This window comes from Esox lucius, chromosome 19 (assembly GCF_011004845.1).
Source record: "Esox lucius isolate fEsoLuc1 chromosome 19, fEsoLuc1.pri, whole genome shotgun sequence".
NCBI classification, from domain to species: Eukaryota; Metazoa; Chordata; class Actinopteri; order Esociformes; family Esocidae; genus Esox; species Esox lucius.
In genome coordinates, this window is record NC_047587.1 from 24,169,934 (window position 1) to 24,184,640 (window position 14,707).

General features: G+C 38.5%; 1 long non-coding RNA gene across 1 annotated transcript in view; it reads right to left on the bottom strand.

The window, feature by feature from the left end:
- Positions 1–14,707, bottom strand: part of LOC109614698 — a 22,375-nt gene continuing 7,668 nt past the window's right edge. Inside the window, exons 2-3 of the long non-coding RNA XR_002195645.2 lie at positions 6,760–6,844; positions 1–530 (exon numbers count right to left, since the gene is read on the bottom strand). This is a non-coding gene — a long non-coding RNA (uncharacterized LOC109614698). The remainder of the gene's footprint in view (positions 531–6,759; positions 6,845–14,707) is intronic.

Genomic DNA, 14,707 nt, shown 5'->3' on the forward strand with positions numbered 1-14,707 from the left:
TTCATATACAGTTTGCTTTATTGTAACAATTGTTACATTTCTGTAGCATCACTCCATACGTATTAACTATCATATCCTGACTAGAGCTTTTCATAGAATGTGTGAGTGTGTAAATGGGCAGTTTGATAGCCTGAGGGAAGAAAGTTTTTTTCAGACTCTCAACCCTGGTTGTGATGTTACTGACCTGTCTGTGTCTACTAGTAGCAACGTGAACAGCTTATCGATTGGGTGGCTGAGGACCATGATCAACTGTGTGGACTTTCTACAACACCGTGTGGAGTAAATGTCCTGGAGGGCAGGCCTTGTGCCCACGATGGTGTGTTGGGCTAATCTCACCAGTTTCTGAAGATCCATATGATTTTCGGCAGGTGGTGATGCAGCCTGAGAGTATGCTCTTGATGGTGCATCTGTGGACGTTTGTGAGAGTCCTCTGGGACACGCAAAATATAGATTGAAGAAGTGCTCTTGATTTTTTCCAGTGAGGGAGAGGATGTTTGCACCACTCTGCCAGGCCTTTAACTCCGTATTATCTGTAGGTGCACAACAAATTACAAATACAATATCTGAATTAACGTATACACATGAGAATAAAACACTTGTAACATAAAACATGGTTTAAAGAGATCCTTCATAACTGCTTTTCATTCTACAAGTTAAATAACTTTTTTCGTAATCGGTATATCGATTGTTAATGTCATCATGCGTTAGTATAGAAGCAGTCATGTGGTAGGCGGAACAATTCAAGGGGCTCATTGTTCATTCATCAGCACCCTTGATTGGGCCGATGTCTTGGTTAGCTGCAGGCCAGCCAGATAAAGATCACTAGATGATTGGGCACACACATTCTTAACATGGCTGACCCGTGACATCTCGGAGGCAGGCAGGGAGCCTGTCATTATGTGTACAATGAACTGCTTTCTTCCCTCTTATCTCTACCGATGACATTGAGAGTTTTCACATTAACTCATTAACGACAAGACTCATCATTAAAGGCATCAAGGGGACCATAGGCGTGGTTAAGGGGCGGTGACACAGCAGTGTGGAATGTGACCAAAGCCCTCCTGCACCCCAATGGAGACTTTAATAATCTTTTGGGTCAGCTACAGGTCTTGATAGTCTGATGCTTTTAAGTTAGCCATTTCATCAGACACTGGGATGCACCTCTAAATATTATTACGTATTAAGCCAGTGAGGTCAAAACTATTTTTTTCACAAAGTGGTTGTATTTGCTTAGAAACAGGCAATAAAGTCCCAATAGAAGATACAACTACAACATTGAGAAGCTAAGCTATAATGCTAAATATTCAAGAAATGAAAAATGTATTTGCCTGATAAGATTTGTGACTGTTAAGATTTGTGACTTTTACAGAAACTAAATGTTTCTGTAAAATAGAATGTGCATACACAAGGACAGTGAATATTCATATAATATGGGGTACATTGACATTTGACCTAATCAATGCACCACATTTAATAAATTATTGCATTGTTGTCTCTTTCATGCATGGTATTTTGAGATTTGAGTGAGTTGAAATTATGAAATATACCTTCCTCTTTTCGGTTTTTCCCTGTCTAGGTAACAATTTAAGTGTTTTCTTCCCAGGTATTAACAAATGCATTATTGTGGGACTATGTGGTTACACCAATGATTAAGTTAACACTAAGTCAAATCTAATTAATGTGTGCCTAATTACACCATAATTGCGCAAATCACCTTTTTGGACAAGCTATGTTTTCAAAATGTAAAGATCCGTTATCAAGCATTTGTATTCTATACTGGACAGGAAAGTGGTGAAAGATAGAGGAGAGAGTTGGTGTAAAAGCAGGGGGCAATATTCCTACTGATGCTGTACATCTGCACCACAGACAGAGGCCCAGTCTTGCATGGGTCAGCTTTTTGGAGCCACACTCAGACTGCGTTGGCTACATCTGTTTTCGAGAACCACCCGAAAACAGAAGGACAGATTTTGTTCCATCCATAATCAATCGGGTCGTTGTTCTGATTCACAGAACTCCAAAAATTATTCTAAAGCAGGATTTTAGCTGCACACTCAAAAATGGAGGTATGAAACAAGAACAGCTCTGTACTTATGCACTTTTGAAGAATGTTCCCTAAAAGGTAAAATTTTGGTCTTTATGGGGACAAAAGAGCACCTTTTGACTAACAGAAATGATACAAAGTGGATTAAAACAAAAGAAAGAACACATTTGTACCCTTTTAAGTACACACCGGTAATTCTATTTCTGAGTTTGTAGTGCAGCCTCTCTGCACAACAATAATTTTTCAGTTCTAGTTACGATAGCTAGACATTTTTGTATGAGCCAAAAACTTGGCTTACTCAAAAAGAAAATGATGCTGCTAGTTAGACTTCCTAGCAATGGATGATATTCTCACATGGAGGGAGGGGACAGTTCCTGTTCTTTTTTATAACTGCATCGTAGCTGATGAATCTCACCTCTCACAGAAATAATGTTTTGTCTTTATATAAAACATTTAAAACATTCTAAATAATAATTCTGTGAGTCAAAATATTGTTTTTATTCCATCCTCTAAGTTATGTTTTTTGTGGTTCAACTGTGTGGATCTGAGGAAAACCGACCCGATGCAGGTCTCTACCCCAGGCCATGCTTATCAGCTCTTCAATGATATCTTCCAGACATTCATTGCTTAAACCATTCGGACTCTACAGATGTTTTTGTCATATACAGTATAAAGAATTACTACATTTTGGTGACAGATTGATTGCTTTGCTCTTTATTTCTATTGTACATCCATATGGTATACACGGGCTCTATTTGTGAAAATGTCTACATATTAGACTGATTGTAAAAACATTCACTCTCTTTAACAAACGGACAGTTAGCCTGATGAAAAAATCCCTACTTTTAAGTCCTGCATTTGAAAACAGATATTACAGCAGTGTCTGATATTTTATGTTCTTATTTGATCTTCAGTAATTCAGGAACAGGGGTTATAGTGTATATAAATATATATTGTCCTGAATTGTAACATTGGCTGACACCTGTTCATGACCAACACAGTTAATGCACAATGAAATTAAGATAAAAAACATGATTATGTTATTGCTGGTACACACACACACACATATACATTATATATACAGCGTCGGAATAAATGAAGAGACCTTTTCTTTCCTTTTCAAAAAATTTGAAAAGGAAAGTTTTGAGTGAGGAACAGAAGAGTTCAATTTGCAGTGGTCCCTTAATTTTACCCCTTTTGTTCCTCACTCAAAACCTTCCTTTTAGACTTTTTTAGAAAAGAAAGAAAAAGCAGTTGTCTCTTCATTTTTTCCAGAGCTGTATGTATATATGTGTGTGTGTGTCCAGTATGCTGAAGTCAGAAATGTTAATTCTAGTGTAAGTAATGCGGAATCCTGGCATAATAACAAAAAATTATGATCTATATATGGTGGTGCCAAATGGCCCAGCGCCATCAAAGTGGGGCATGCATGACTAGGAGGAATTTCCTTAACTCATTGCACTTTAGGGTTGGACACCTTTAAGCTTAACTGAGGTTGTTAGTCAAAGGAGAGTGTTTCCATGTGCTGACTGCCTAGTTACGTGTGCAGTGAGAAATGTAGCCAAATAGCTTGGTAGGGCAGGTTTTGGAGCTCTCATATTCCAGTCTTTGACTCTTTTGAACCTGTTGATTTACTGGAATGAGAAAATGTCTTAACTACAATTGGGCATCATTAAATTTTGGGGGGGGGGGGGGGGGGGGGGGCGGTAACATTAGTCAAACAACAACTGACAACTGCAGAAAGCATTGTACTAAGGTTGCTTCACTACGCTATCTTCAAGAAAGTCCTTCCTGTACCTAATTTGCAGATGTACAGTATCTTGCTCCCATATCTGTAAGACTTAAATGTCTCCCAATTGCTTTATTCCAGTATTGACAATGTTGCTGATTCACATTAGCCCCACTAATGTTGGGTCATCGCCAAAGTTTAATTCAGCTGTGGGTAGGGAACAGACTTGTCTATACCAGTCTCTAATATGCGTCCTTCTTCCTGATCATAACCTGTTCTTATTTGTTTACACATAAGATCTGAGCAAAATCAGATCAAAATGGGTATAATAGTTGTGCTCTTGGAGGTGCAATTAGCCTGTACTGTCCAGGTTTGTGGGGTTAGTGATCGAATATGTGCGCCTTTCCTCGTTGCTCTGTAAGGACTCCTTGTGAATGTGTTCCCTCTGGTGCGTAATGTTTCCGGTATAGATGTCCTGGTTGAGTGAGCAGCGTGATGAGAACAAGAATAGCGTTGTGTGTGCCCTCCCGACAGTCAATCTCAATAATGACTGACCTGACTCAGCTGGATGTTGCTGGAATGAAGCAGGGCCTTAATTATTAATTCAGTACCAAATTGCGGAAAACAAACAATGTAAAAGCAACAAAGAAGAAGTGATGAAGGTCAGGACGAAGGACACGTTAGAACCTGGTATAAACAAGGCTAAAGAGTAAAGGGAAACATCAGTGTACATTGAGGTACTGTACTTCTTCTCAGCAGGCAGAACCGGACAGAGTGAATGTAAGTCATAATACAAAATGAATATCAAATTGATAACAAAGACTATGTACTTGCAAAAAGGGGTACATCTAATATGTAGGAAGTAGCATTAGAGAGAATTACTTACAAGCACAGGAATTCTAAAGTTTTTAAAAATATGTATTTGTTTATCTGCAGGTCAATATCATTGACACAATTGTAGAATATCACTACAATTTCATTTATTTATTTTTTGTACATGTTGCTTGACCTAGGTCATCATTTCGCTTTGTTTACATACGTTTTTTCCAAGCATGGCCTGATTTCTACATTTGAATATTGTAAATCCCCAACTGGTCTATCTTACATTAAGGATATCTATTTATCCTTAATGTAAATTGTTGGTATTCCTATTCATGGCCTACATTTACATTACTTATTGCAATTAAGTTCATAAAAAAGGAAGCTGACGAAGTCAAAGTAGGTGAATATTACAGAAATATGCACACATTGCTATAAGGTTATTGGTGTGTTTACCTGAGAATGCTGACGTCCTCTATGTCCATTATGTAGGGTGAGATTTAATTAGAGAAACAAACGTGACTTGTAATTTGAGTCAGGGATTAAAGGGGGGGGGGGGGGGGGTTGTATGATGCATGATGTGCAAATTGACACAAGGATAAATGAGGACAATGGCACAGTAGTGCTGAGACCTAGGCATGCAGGTTTCACTAGTAGTACAGTACCATTTTTTTTTTTATCAGGAACTGTGTCCTTCTCGCAGGGTTATAACCACAACCACACCCTTCTCAGCAGTCAGCTCTGCTAATGTTTCATTCATAAAGGGAAGTCTAGACCTTAGATTGTCAATTGTTGGTATTAGTTTACACTCTCTACAACAGCCTACTGATCTTCTGAAAAGATAAAATGCCACCTTAGACATAAATTCCATAAGGGATTATTGCACAATAAGGAAATGGCTCAGACAAAAGCTATGGAATATCCTGTTACTCATGTTTTGCCTGCTGCTAGCATTAACAAATGTTACAACAAGAATAGCTAATGACCTGAAGTACTGGCCAGTACTTGACCTGATTAGATTTTTTGTACAGACAATAAGGTGTCTTCCTGCTCATTCACAACTTCCCTACTGGCTTAGCCTGAAGGGTCTAAATCATAGATATTCAAAGTTGGGGTCACAGGGAATTGCAGTGTGGTTGACATTTTTTCTTTTCCAAATACCTTGTACCTTACAGTATATAAATACCAAAAACCTTATATAATTAATCATTATAATATTTATAGGACTTCAACAATATTAGGAAAAATCATTGAATTAACTTTCACATAATCAAAATATATTTTTTTATATAAAGCTAAATTATTAACCTAGCCAACATCAAACAATTTCAAAATTATGATCTAAAGTTTAATGTTTATCCTCAGTTGTAGACAACATTGTACAGTTACAGTATATGCATGAAAAATCTGGTAGAAAGAAACCAATGGTCTCTCAAATGGATGAAACAGGAAGTCCCACAGGGCATGATCTTGTCTGGTTAGAGCAGCTCTCTGTTTTGGAGGTAACAGATAAACATTATACTGCAAGTCTATGTTTTGATGCCAAATCTTGTTTGACAAAGCTTTTCATTGCTCATATCTAGCATGCTCCCGAACATAGCTAAACATAGCAGTGTTGTAAATACCCCAACGTAGCACTTGATTAAATCTTGTTCTGAATGTAAGGTTTCCAGTCGTTTGTGTCGACAGCATAGAGTTTGTCCTTGTTGGTCCCTGCATGGGAGACCATATGCTGCTGGGCAGTGACTGGGTACATTGCCCTGTGAAGGGTGTTGTTAAATGATGTCAAACGGGTGTCCTGACTCTCTGTGGTCAATAAAGATCCCATGGCACTTATCACAGGAGTAGGGGTGTTAACCCCTATTTCCAATCTGTCCCACATACGGAACCATCAATGACACCTCATCATCCCCTCTCCCAGTTGGCTCATCCCCACTCTTGGCAAATCTCCACTTCTCCCCCCCATAACAATAAACAATGTTGTACGTATTATAGCTACTAAAATGTATCCATTCACTAATTTATGTTTTTATGGAAAAGGAAAATATATCAAATGTAATGGAAATGTGCTTTCTTATCACTCTCTAAATGCAATCAGATACAGTCTGATGATTTATCTGTGAAGCGCAAAAATCTTTTTTTTCCTTTGATTCAAGGAAACATTTCTTACTTTTTTAAGAATCATTTTCCATGTTGGCTTCATCTGATTTAACACGATAAGTTGTAGGCCAAAGCAGGATTTCCGTGATGACCTTCTGCAAGGAAAAAAGATATAAGGCATTTTCTTGTGTCATGACTGAAATGCAACATTTACCTGCAAGCACAATACCTCATAAGTTTGGGGACAAGTTTGGGGACAGTAGGAACTTGTGTACCTTTTAGGTAAAGTATTTTGCAAAGATGACATCCTGTTACTTAGTGACTGTTCAAGAAATAATCAATATTATTTTTCAGAAAGGATACTTTTGTAAAAAGTAGTCTATGATAAATAGAGCAGATTGGATTGCCAGTCCTTCTGTCAACATTATTTGCACACTTCCATGTCAGACATCACTGTATTGTGTGAAAAACAGTTTGTGCTCAACTACAGTTTACAGGGTGATTAGTGTGACCAGCTTGTAGCTCTGATTTCTCCAAACATTGTTTCTAACTAAAGCTGCAGATTTCAGCTTGCATTTGCAATAGCTTGAATTTACACAGGACAATGAAATGTTGGAATGTGGAATATTGTTTGCAATGTAGGCTATTCTTTTGGTGCTGAAATCCAGAGTTCATGATTAAAATAAATGTGATGTTGGAGCTCCAGGCTGCATACGCTAATCACCGGTTCTGGTGTCGTCCCTGTCCTTGTCCATCTGGTCATGCTTCTGACCTGGATTAGATTTTATAGATTCTGGACACAGCCCACATGCATTTATTTATTATTATAACTTGTAATATTAAAATGTTCACCAGGCACAGCCAGAAGAGGACTGATCACCCCCTTCGAGCCTGGTTCCTCTTCAGGTTTGTTCCTAAATTTCAGCCCTTTCAGGGAGTTCTTCCTAGCTAACTGTGCTTCCACACTGTTGTTGCTTGCTCTTCGGGGTTTAAGGCTGGGTGTTTTGTAGAAGCACTTTGTGACAACTGCTGTTGTAAAAAGGGCTTTATAAATAAATTTGATTGATTGATTGATTATATTCAGCTTAAGGGAGACAGGTACAATATACAGTATAACAACTGGTCTAAGGAGAGAACAAACCAATTGTCAACCTATGTCTCCAAGCAGCATTTACAAACAAGCTGCTTTCAATTCGTATAATCTAGGCACAATCAATCTCTCCTTTCCTCATTCTTTAAATATTTCCAGAAACATTTGGATTTTCTAATAAACTATGTTTAGTCCAATGGCCTGAGATAACCCCAGACTGAGACCATGAATGCAGTGCTTGGAAAATATTAAATATTTTACCAAATGAAAGAAACATTTTGCTAAGCTTTACAGCATTTTCTATTAATAGTATATAGTATAGTATATGATTTCAACTGATTCTGGGAAGTCGATAAAAGGTGGTATTGCCAGTGCCAACATTGCAAACTATCCATTTAAAGCTATGCACAATTAAAAATGGTTACAAGATTGTTAAATGTTAACAAGAATGTGATTAAGTTCCTGAAGATCTTTTATCTTTAATCTGAAACAATGTGCTCACTAGGCAAGACACACAGGTAAGCAGCAGCCTGTTAACAGTATCTACTCTATTTCACTGCAGCCTACATTATTTTAAACAAAAATAGACTTTAACTAACTTGCAATACCTATTCCCATGAAACAAATCACTTGACAGATGAAAATACTAAGATAGTTAATCTGTAGGTGCTTTACAAACTACAAAAGAACCTACAAAATGTACTAACATTAACGCCATCATTCATCATATTCCTAACCCTAACCATTTCCCTAACACTTATTCTAAACCTAATTTTATCCTTCACATGCATTTTTTAATTATGTATCTATTAATACTAACCCTAACCCTCATCCTATTCCTAACCTTCACCCTTTCCCTTACCCTAACCCTATCCATAACCTTAGCAAGCATTTACTAAAGTAAGGCATCTACAGATCGTATTCACAAACTCTAACAATCATTTATAACTTAATTTGTTGGTACTTTTTGTCGCTACAATTCTATGCTACTATATTTGGTTCTGCTGCACCACCAGCTCCCCTACTTCCTGTGACTATGTAAATAATATATCATATCATTAGGATATTGCAGACATTTATTCAGCTTTGATCTTGCTTTATTTAATTAGCCTGTTCTCTACAAGTAGATCAGATTGTTTAAAGAATAAACACTTGCAAAGAGCTTGAAATCAATGGATATTTTGGTTCGGCTGTCTAATGATCCCATCCGCGGACACAGCCTAATGCCTCAATCCCATCTGATATTTTTGCAACATAAGTTGTAACAAAAAATGTACACTACTTTTACAATGACTATTATTTAAGTCACATTATCCATCATTTGGGGTACTCCACAGTTGTTTTTTTATAAAAATCATCAAACGTATGAAATATATATCACGTCATTTACAGTAGGTCTGCAGTATTCATTAATGAACATGCTTTTCAGAATATATTTTAGATTTTTAATATTCATTCAATTGGAGGGTGTATGTGTTATATAGGGTAAAAATTTTGTTATTACCTTTGGGCAAAGGAAAATACATTATTGGCCTTCTAGGTGGCACAGCAGTCTAAGACACACTTTTGTAGCACCAAGCAGACACACCAAAGTTTCTATACATGTCTTGACTGTGCTGGTAGGTGAGGAGTGAGTATAATTGTTTGCCATTAATTCCTAAGTTACTAAGGGGTTTGCTGCAATCTTTAACTCTCCCAAATCCATTGCAAATTGTTTTGATGACTGAGGGTAGTAGATACAATTGGATATGACAAGAAATGCCAGGAATGGTTAAAAAGTTATCAGTAAATACTTTCTGATATTATGCTTATTATTATTGTTATAACAGAATAATGTCTGTAAAGACAGATGTTGATAACAAAAACAAACTGCACAGACAGTGCTGACATCCAGAAACCCTGACAACACAGCAACTGATCCATCTCTATTCCTAGCTATGTAATGTAGAATAAAATTATGATTTCAAATATACCTAACATTTATAGGAAATTCAGTGGATGGTAGAAAAAAGCACTCTGGCAGTCAGCCTAAAGAGAGATCAAAGGAAAGAACATATTCCTTTGCCGACACTATAATCCATCATTGATACTCTGTGAGCTGCCTTGAATCTGCTGCCTTCTTAGATTGGCCCTCGGGGCAAACAGACACAGAGAGCAAAGTGAGTAATCTAAACTGCTGAAACAACCCTTTAAAACAATAAAAACTATAAGGCCTTTTAGGACTATAATTTACTTCTTAATAATAAGTCATATATAGCACTTTTTCATAGATTTAGAATGTGTTAGACTAAACATTACATACTAATAGGTAACTATGTGAGTGTTGCAGGTATTTTGTTTTCCATATTCATTATATGACATACTATAAGTGTATTTTTATTACCAATTACAGGAAATTTTACGCAAGTCGACACTGTGTACTGACCTCCTTCCCAGGCTCTAATTGCTGGAATATAGAACATGGTAACAGTTTTGAACAATTGGGAAGCAAAGCTATAAATTAAGGCAGAAGGGGGTGGGTCATCATTAACTTTCATAGCTACAAAGTGGCTTGAACAGCATAACCCTAAACTAAGCCAATCTGTTAACCGTATGCCTAAAACCAACCTCCAAGATGGAAAGGAAACCGAGTCAAAAGCATTGGGCCAGTAGTCAAATGGTTGCTGGTTCAAATCCCTAAGCCAACATGATGAAAAACACTGTCACTCTGTCCCTAAGATTAACCCCAATTTCTCCCAGGTCATTGCTGTATATAATTATACTAACCTATTAAAATAATGGTAAAATACAGTACTGTGCAAAGATCTTATAAGGGCTCATTTGTAAAAAGAAAAATATTTTAAACATTTATGTATATATATATATATATATATATATATATATATATATATATATATATATATATATATATATATACAGTGGGGAGAACAAGTATTCAATACACTGCCGATTTTGCAGGTTTATCTACTTACAAAGCATGTAGAGGTCTGTAATTTTTATCATAGGTACACTTCAACTGTAAGAGTCGGAATCTAAAAAAAAAATCCAGAAAATCACATTGTATGATAAATAATTAATTTGCATTTTATTGCATGACATAAGTATTTGATCACCTACCAACCAGTAAGAATTCCGGCTCTTACAGACCTGTTAGTTTTTCTTTAAGAAGCCCTCCTGTTCTCCACTCATTACCTGTATTAACTGCACCTGTTTGAACTCGTTACCTGTATAAAAGACACCTGTCCACACATTAAATCAAACAGAGTCCAACCTCTCCACAATGGCCAAGACCAGAGAGATGTGTGAGGACATCAGGGATAAAATTGTAGACCTGCACAAGGCTGGGATGGGCTACTGGACAATAGGCAAGCAGCTTGGTGAGAAGGCAACAACTGTTGGTGCAATTATTAGAAAATGGAATAAGTTCAAGATGATGGTCAATCTCCCTCGGTCTGGGGCATCCATGCAAGATCTCACTTCGTGGGGCATTAATGATCATGAGGAAGGTGAGGGATCAGCCCAGAACTACACGGCAGGACCTGGTCAGTGACATGAAGAGAACTGGGACCACAGTCTCAAGGAAAACCATTAGTAACACACTACGCCGTCATGGATTAAAATCCTGCAGCGCACGCAAGGTCCCCATGCTCAAGCCAGCGCATGTCCAGGCCCGTCTGAAGTTTGCCAATGACCATCTGGATGATGCAGAGGAGGAATGGGAGAAGGTCATGTGGTCTGATGAGACAAAAATAGAGCTTTTTGGTCTAAATTCCACTCGCCATGTTTGGAGGAAGAAGAAGGCTGGGTACAAACCCAAGAACACCATCCCAACCGTGAAGCATGGAGGTGGAAACATCATTCTTTGGGGATGCTTTTCTCCAAAGGAGACTGGACGACTGCACCGTATTGAGGGGAGGATGGATGGGGCCATGTATCGCGAGATCTTGGCCAACAACCTCCTTCCCTAATTAAGAGCATTGAAGATGGGTCGTGGCTGGGTCTTCCAGAATGACAACGACCCGAAACACACAGCCAGGACAACTAAGGAGTGGCTCCATAAGAAGCATCTCAAGGTCCTGGAGTGGCCTAGCCAGTCTCCAGACCTGAACCCAATAGAAAATCTTTGGAGGGAGCTGAAAGTCTGTATTGCCCAGCGACAACCCCGAAACCTGAAGGACCAAAATCCCTACTGCAGTGTGTGCAAAACTGGTCAAGAACTACAGGAAATGTATCATCTCTGTAATTGAAAACAAAGGTTTCTATACCAAATATAAAGTTCTGCTTTTCTGATGTATCAAATACATACGTCATGCAATAAAATGCAAATTGATTACCTAAAAATCATACAATGTGATTTTTTTGATTTTTTTTTAGATTCCGTCACTCACAGCTGAAGGGTACCTATGATAAAGAATTACAGACTTCTATATGCTGTGTAAGTGGAAAAACCTGCAAAATCAGCAGTGTATCAAATACTTGTTCTCCCCACTGTATATATATATAGCTCCGGAAAAAAATTCTGAGACCACTGCACTTTTTATTTCCTTTCCAAAAAAGTCAAAAAGGAAGATTTTGAGTGAGGAAAAGAAGGGTTAAATTTAAAAGACCACTGGAAATTGAACGCTTCTGTTCCTCATTTAACTTTTTGGAAAGGAAAGAAAAAGGTGCAGTGGTCTCTTAATTTTTCTCCAGAGCCATATATATATATATATATATATATATATGTACACCTAAAAGCCAAACCATTATGACCACCTGCCCAATAGGCTGTTGGTCTTCCATGTGCCGCCAAAACAGCGCCAACCTGCTGAGGCATGGACTCTACAAAACCCCTGAAGATGTCCTGTGGTATCTGGCACCAAGACATTAGCAGCAGATCCTTCAAGTAATGTAAGCTGCAAAGTGGAGCAACGTGGAGCCGCCATAGATCTGACTTGTTGGTCCAGTGCGTCCCACAGATGCTAATCCGAATTGAGATCTGGGGAGTTTGGAGGCCAGGGCAACACCTTGAACTCTTCATCACGTTCCTCAAACCTTTCCCGAACAATGTGTGCAGTGTGGCAGGGCACATTATCCTGCTGAAAGAGGCCTCTGCCATCAGGGAATACCATTGCCATAAAGGGGTGTACCTGGTCTGCAATGATGTTTGGGAAAGTGACACGTGTCAAATCCACATGTTTGGACCCACGTTTTCCCAGCGGAACATTGCCCACAGCATCACACTTCATCGATCGTTATGTCATCTTCCCACAGTGCATCCTGGTGCCATCACTCCCCAAGGTAAATGGTGCACAAGTACAGGGCTGTCCATGTGATAAGAAAGAGAATGGGACTCATCAGACCAGGCAACATTCTACTGCTCCTAGGTCCAGTTCGGATGCTCGCATGCCCATTTAGGCACTTTTGATGGTTGACAGGGTTCATCATGGGCACACTGACAGGTCTGCAGCTGCCCAGCCTCATACACAGCAGGGTGCAATGCACTGTGTGTGTGACACATTCCTCCCGTAACCATCTTTTAAATGGCCACCTTGGGTGCCCAACACCCTGTTGCCAGTTTGTGGTTTGGCCCTCCTCGTACCACTTTTGGTAGGTACTCACCACTGCTGACTGGGAGCACCCCACAAGCCTTGCCGTTTCAGAGATGCTATGACCCAGTCATCTGGCCACAACAATTTGGCCCTCGCCAAAGTCACTCAGGTCATTGTTCCTGCCTGTTTCTCCTGCATCCAGCATGCTGACTATGAGAACTGATTGGTTGCTAACCAATCTACCCAGACCTTAATATGTGCCCTTGTTAGGAGATCATCGCTTCACCTGTTAGTGGCCATAATATTTTGGCTCATCAGTGTATAGACAATTTTGACTTAATCAAATCCAGACTTTGTAGACTTGGAAATCTAGTGTAAACCAAGATAGAAAAATATGGTCAGTCATCCAAGATACAGCGATAAAGCCACTGCATAACCAAAATTCTTAGGGATCCCAACTGGCAGTGTGATAAGTTCCAGACATTGGGGAAACGTGTAGATCTTCGCATTGCAGCAAATAGGCATGGCCATAATTGGGAAGTAGACATCACAAAATTAGGAGTGGAGAAAAATGTGGGTTCTATTACGTTCTATCTGTGTGGTAATGGACTGATATCAAATAAATGGACACCAATCAAATAAATAGCTGTGATTCACCTGCATTACTTATTTTTATAAGCTACATTCAGCGGAGCTGTGGAACCAAGAGACGGAGAGCTGCTGGTGGACAACATTACATATAAAGTATCTGAATACCAAAGATATGGACAAAAACCTGCCATGGGATGTCAAGATATCAGTGTAGGTAAATAGGCACACGTCACAATCTGGGATATCCTTCCTTTAAATGGTGGTGATACCTAACGTTAACTAAACCTTATTTGTTTCAAATCCTTAACCCAAACCTTAAACCAAGTGCTGTGATTATGTTAACATTTAAATTTCATTCATAGCATAGCATATGTTTGGGTAAAATTGTAATATATGATACTTTTTAGTAGTCTTCGTACTATATGATATGTTTTAGTAGCATTCGTAACATAAGATACGTTTTAGAAGCCATAACGTATTATATGTTTTGGTAGCGCATTGTAATATGGCCTCACTTAATGGAACATATATTATGTAATTAAGTGTCACAGATTTACATATAATATGTGACATATTCCCCTGAGACCACATTGTAAAATCCTACAAAGAGTGAATGTAGAATCCACTAGAAACAGGTGCAATATAAGCGTAAACACTTTTATTTCAGGCTTACTATAATGTATATACTGAAGATTTTAGCCAGCAAAGTTTTTGTCTATACAGGCTGCAGGTGCGCTTCTCTAACCATTATGCTATTTAACAAAGGGCAGCCAGTCAGTAAACATTCACTCTTCTTGGCCGGCTCT